Source organism: Suricata suricatta, chromosome 7 (genome assembly GCF_006229205.1).
Source record: "Suricata suricatta isolate VVHF042 chromosome 7, meerkat_22Aug2017_6uvM2_HiC, whole genome shotgun sequence".
In the NCBI taxonomy this organism is placed as follows: Eukaryota; Metazoa; Chordata; class Mammalia; order Carnivora; family Herpestidae; genus Suricata; species Suricata suricatta.
In genome coordinates, this window is record NC_043706.1 from 10,814,159 (window position 1) to 10,820,418 (window position 6,260).

Below are 6,260 nucleotides of genomic sequence, written 5' to 3' on the forward strand. Positions count from 1 at the left end.
CTTGAGCCAAGTAAGCTGCAGAATGGAGAAATTTTCAGAATTTTAGGGAGCATACAGGTTGCATTACCAAGAGCTCTAGTAGGATCTGGGACCACAGCCCCTAATCAATTGTGTTATCAAGGCAAAACACAACTGTGCACTCTACAAGGGATAAATACAACAACGATAAAGAGCCTCATGAATTCCAGACAGGCTTTGCCATCTGGATGTTGGTGCCAAACGTACAATAAGATTCTGGGTTTTCAGAGCTTTCATGATGTTAGGGTTTGGGATAAGGAATTGGAGAACATTATGAACCATTTCAGCTTCAACCCCAAGACAAAGCCAGTAGGATGCTTCCCATCTGCCTCCACTGTCTATCAGGCTGTCTTTGGTTTATCTCCTTGTCAAGGAAGATCATCCTTTAAGTTCTTTTCAACCTTCTTTCAGCCACATTACAATGTCGGTTTCAGAGGGAGTTGGCCGGAACTCGGTTCCCCTCCGAAGCTTCTGCCTCAGTTCTCACTCACACCCTAGTTGGTAGTTCTGAGCCCAAGTGTGCGTCACCATCACCTGGAGGACATGACTACCACACATACGGAGTTCTGCACCAAGTTTCTGGTGCAGGAGGTCTGGAGGGGGGCCTCGGGGCTGCATTTTTAACCAGTCCCCAGGAGCACCACTTGGACGCTGCTGGTCCGGGACCACACTCTAAGGACCCACTGTGTTACCTGCCGCAGCCTCCTCATTCCACGCTGCAGTGAAGAAATCCATAATCACTCAAACCCATTTTTCATTCTTACAAAGATTATCTCCCCGATGACCTCTGTGTGGATTTGACGACTCACAGCTGCCTGCCCGTTGGACACACTTAGAGACAGAAAGCCAGCTGGGAACTTGCAAAAAGCGTTTTTGTCACAGGGCTTTAATGGGAAGTCACCAAGAGAAGTCTAAGCTAGGCTTTTCCCTCGGGTAATACCCTAAACAGTAAATTCTAAAACCCTGGGGGTGGGGGGTGGGGGTTGGATTTTGATTTTAAAGAAAATTCCTGAGTTGAAATTATTTTCCCAAGTCACTGTATCATGTTGCTATGTGGGGAAAAATATTGCAAATGCATTTTTAAAGTGCTATTTTCCTTTTGACATACATAACTGTCAGCCAACACAGGAATGAATCTGTGCACAGAGCGCCTCTTCCTTCTGGAACAGGGAATTTATACAAACTCCCAGAAATTGAGTTTCGTCATGTGTCTACCTACAGGCCAGTGGCCAATGTCAAGACATTTCTTTCACAACATACATTGTTTTTCCAAGTCTACTCCTCCATCTTTATCTTCATTTTAATTTTTTAAATATTTATTTATGACAGAGAGCGAGCGAGTGAACGTACCTGTTGGGGAGAGGCAGAGAAGGAGACAGAATCCAAAGCAGGCTCCAGGCTCTGAGCTATGAGCCCAGAGCTCAACACAGGCTCAGACTCATGAACTGTGAGATCATGAACTGTGAGATCATGAACTGTGAGATCATGAACTGTGAGATCATGACCAGAGCCAAAGTTGGACACTTAACTAACTGAGCCACCCAGGTGCCCCTTCCATGTTTATCTTCTAGATCTTACCCACTGAGTCCAGGAGAAGGTTTTCTTACTGTTTAAATTCTCAGAGGGAAAATGGCCACATTAGATAAGTACAAGCTAGGATAGATCTACTCAAACCCAGGAAAGCTACACATTAAGACACAAGAATCAATGCCACCAACGTCTCAAATTCTTGGGATCTTTCAAGCTTTACAGAAGTCTCTTCATATTTTTCTCACAGTGCATTTACTCAAACATCTTAATGATAACCAAAAACATTTCTGTTGAGTTTATCTCTTTTATGATTTTGAATATTCTAGTTTTTTTTTTTTTTGAGAGAAAGAGTGCATGTGGGAGCGAATTGGGGAGGGGCAGAGAGTGAGAGAGAACCTTAAGCAGACTCCATGTCCAGCACGGAGTCCAATGTGGGCTCGATCTCATGACCATGACCTGAGCTGAAATCAAGAGTCAAACACTTAACCGACTGAGCCACCCAGATGCCCCAAAGCAGGACTCTTTTTACTGGTTTCATTACGAATTTTATTATTTAATCTACATCATGGGTTTAATAGATTTGGGGGGGGGGGCTGAGCTGGAAACCTACCATGACTTCTAATTTTCTAAGTAACAGGACACGCATTTTTGCTGCAATAAGGATCCAGAAGCCAATCCATTATTGCTCAAGGACTAAATGAATTTCCATAATCCCTTACGCATGACCCATATGCAGTCACAGAGTCCCCCAATGAACACGGGGTCACCAACTCCTCAATTATCAGGTTGAACAGTCTGGTTCTTTTTTTTTTTTTCCACAAAAAAGATCTTTGCTTTTCAAAAGAACCAACCATAGTTTCCTTCAAATAGACATAAAAGCATATTTTGACTCACATAAATTTTTGTGCACACAGCTGTCGCTAAAATCAAATGAGAAAATGGAATCGAAAGAAGGGTAAATGTCTATCACCTGATGAGCGGATCAAGAAGATGTGGTATATATACACGATGGAGTACTACATGGCAATGAGAAAGAATGAAATCTGGCCATTTGTAGGAAAGTGGATGGACCTCTAGGGTGTCATGCTAAGCGAAATTAGGCAGAGAAGGACAGATACCATATGTTTGCGCTCATAGGTCTAACAGGAGAACAGGAGAAACCTAATGGAGGACCAGGGGGAAGGGAAGAGGGAAAGAGTTGGGGAGAGAGGGGGACACAAAACCTGAGAGACTATTGAATGCTGAAAACGAACTGAGGGTTGAAGGGGAGGGGGAGGGGGGAAATGAGGTGGTGGTGATGGAGGAGGGCACTTGTGGGGAAGAGCACTGGGTGTTGTATGGAAACCAATTTGACAATAAACTATTTAAAATAAAATAAAATAATTTTTAAAAAAAGAAATGAAGGTTAAGTATCATCAGTCTCATCCTAGGCCTGTAGACTCTACCTTGTTAGACTGACTCTCATTTCTAAACAGAAAGGCTCAGAGCACACGCCTTTCCATGTGGAGGTTAGAGTTAACCTCTGCGACACGGCCACATGCCCCGCCCCCACAACTCAACAGTAAGCAGCCAGGTGAAATCTAAGACAAGGGATGTTTGGTAATACCTTACACAAAGGGCTACCAACAGCAAAAATTAGAGTATCTAAAAAGCAAAAGATTTCCAAGTATGTCTTCTGTAGCTCATCCTTAGAGGTAAGCGTTTTCTCTCAGGAAGCTGTACTGTAATGAGAACAATTCCAAAAAAAACAGGACTCATGCACACCCCGTTAGCATCCCTGACTCTAACCATAATTGTGGATACTAAGGGGGACTATAAATTTTCAGCATTCTGTGTTTCATGCCTTAAATGCACTTATCTTGCCAAAGGTCCTAACTATCCTTTAAAAACAAACCCCAGCCCTGTTTCTAGAGAAGGACCAGGTTGGAATTTGTCTCAAAAATATACACAACCCATACTCAAGCACCCTGCTTCCATAGGAATAAGAATCCGAGAACTCACTCACGGACAAGACTGGTATGTAGGTCTTCCTCCTGCAGATGTCACTGTGCCTGAGATCACGCCATCGGTAATGGAATGAAGTCATACTTACAGCTGCTCCCTAGGTAACAGGTGTCTCCTAGCCCAGTGGCAGGAAATGGCCAACTTGACCCTGAGTCGTTAGAGGGATCCCTTTGGGGAGGGGACAATTGCTGTTCTGTCTCTGTACACTTGTTAGTATACAACTACTCATGGATATAACACGCATGCTACAGGGATTTGTTCATCAGGTCTTTCTTTCCCATCCTGAAGAATCTGAGAAAGTGTCATTTAATGAAAATAATTCTCACAAACCTCCTGAGGTTAATTCAACAACCCGTAGACCCCAGTTTGAGAAAAACAACTCCGTCATCTTAAGGACTCCACTCCAACTGTCATCTCCTAGGACCAAAGCCATTCGTCTGCCCTGACGTCATCAAAGCACTAGATGGCGCTAGAGGCCCGCACAGAAGAGTAACGCAGTGGCCTTGGTGGACATCTTTCTCAAGCATTTTACACACAGTGCTTCAAATTCGCCCTCCCCAGTCTCTTTCCTCAGAGAAAAGCTAAAGAAAACAAGCTGATATTCTGACAGAAGAGGCACCTACCATTCTCACTGCCAATGTTCTGACTTAATGCGGGCAGGGGAACAACAATGGGTCTTCAAGGAGACTAGGACTTTCCAAGCAACTCAGAGTTCTCATTTCCTCAAATACTAATTAGAGTTAGAATTTTGTCTACTCTCTGACAGAAACATTTGGGTCCAAATACAATGGATTTCAAAGGGCTTTGTAAACTGGTGGTTTATTTATTAATTGCCATTAGCATACAAAGTGAACAGAAAAAGAAACAGATGGCTTAACATGTTAATAATCCTTCCAGAAACATCTATATTTAAATGAGAATGGTAATAAAAGGACAGTTTCATCCAATAGAACAAATCTCTAACAGCTGAATGTAAGGCACTGTAAAGAGAGATTAAGTTACCATCTCTTCCTATTAGAAAAGTCATCTCTCTAGGGGCGCCTGGGGGGCTCAGTCAGTTGAGCGTCCAACTTCAGCTCAGGTCATGATCTCACAGTTCGTGGGTTCAAGGCCTGCGTCAGACTCTGTGCCAACAGCTCAGAGCCTGGAGCCTGCTCCAGATTCTGTGTCTCCCTCTCTCTCTCTGCCCCTCCGCCACTGTCTCTGTCTCTCAAAATAAAATAAAGACAAAAGAAAATTAAAACAAAAAAAAAAGAAAGAAAAGTCATCTCTCTATAGGTATGCTGTTTTGAAGGGGCACACGCACCCCAAAGTTTATAGCAGCCCAATCAACAATAGCCAAAGTATGGGAAGAGCCCAAATGTCCATTGATGGATGAATGGATAAAGAAGATGTGGTATATACACACAAAGGAGTATTACTCAGCAATCCGAAAGAATGAAACCTTGCCATTTGCAACATGTGGATGGAACTAGAGGGTATTATGCTAAGCGAAACCAGTCAGTCAACAAAAGACAAATATCATAGGACTTCACTCACATGAGGACTTTAAGACAGTACAGATGAACATAAGGGAAGGGAAGCAAAAATAATATATAAACAGGGAGGGGACAAAAACTTAAGAGACTCTTAAATAAGGAGAACAAACAGAGGGTTACTGGAGGGGTTGTTTGAGGGGGGATGGGCTAAGTGGCTAAGGGACATTAAGGAATCTACTCCTGAAATCATTGTTGCACTGTATTCTAACTTGGATGTAAATTAGAAGAAAAAGAAAGTTAAGTGAGGCTGAACTATATATCTATACTGAGATGGTGTCCAACAGTAAGAAATAAAGCAAAGAACAAAAAAAAAAGAGAGAAGGAAAGTCATCTTTTAGGACAGACGCCCCACACCCAAGGATGGCTCAGTTTGTTAAGCGTCAGATTTCAGCTCAGATCATGATCTCACGATTCGTGAGTTCGAGCCCCACATCAGGCTCTGTGCTGACAGCGTAGAGCCCAGAGCTTGTTTCGGATTCTGTGTCTCCCTCAGTCTCTGTTCCCTCCCTGTTCATGCTCTCTCTCTCAAAAGTAATATTTAAAAAAGAAAAAGAAAAAAGAAAAGATCATCTCTTAGCTTTTATCAGAAGGCCCAGCCAGCTTTCCTCCTGCCCTACCCCAGCTCTCTGGTCCACACAACACCACTCTCCAATGTCCCCACTGTGCTCTTCCTGCCCTCGTGCCCCTCAGCAACCACACTTTCAAATTTAGAGGATCCTTCTTTCTGACCCTGAGCTCAACGCGGAGGTTCTCCCTCCCCACACACATACTCAACAGAAGTCAAGCTCATCACAACGCGAGCACCCAAACACAGCAATAACCCGGTAACTCCACACTGCCGTATAACTGGTGAAGGGTTTCCGTCCCATACGTACGAGGGAAAGACGAGGCAGTAAACTGGTCTTGGGGCCAAGCGGCGGGAGTCAGACCTAAAGGCAGATCCCTGGCTCCCAGCATCTCAGCTACTATTCTGGAAGCTACAGACAAGCCTGAAAACCAGAGGACACTGCCATAGTCATGCCCCATGCCTTCACCTCCAGGCCACAGACTTGTCACATGGACCAAAGGCAGATCAGGTCTACAGTCACAATGGATAAGCCCCTATGGGAGGTGGGAGACAGAATGAAAATGGACGTATTACCTCCAGCCCTCGCCACTGGCAGAGAAGGA

At 44.0% G+C, this 6,260-nt stretch overlaps 1 long non-coding RNA gene across 1 annotated transcript in view; it reads right to left on the minus strand.

The window, feature by feature from the left end:
- LOC115296324 overlaps positions 1-4,020 on the minus strand; it is a 39,070-nt gene extending 35,050 nt beyond the window's left edge. Inside the window, exon 1 of the long non-coding RNA XR_003910850.1 lies at positions 3,883-4,020. This is a non-coding gene — a long non-coding RNA (uncharacterized LOC115296324). The remainder of the gene's footprint in view (positions 1-3,882) is intronic.
- Between the last annotated feature and the right edge of the window lie 2,240 nt (positions 4,021-6,260).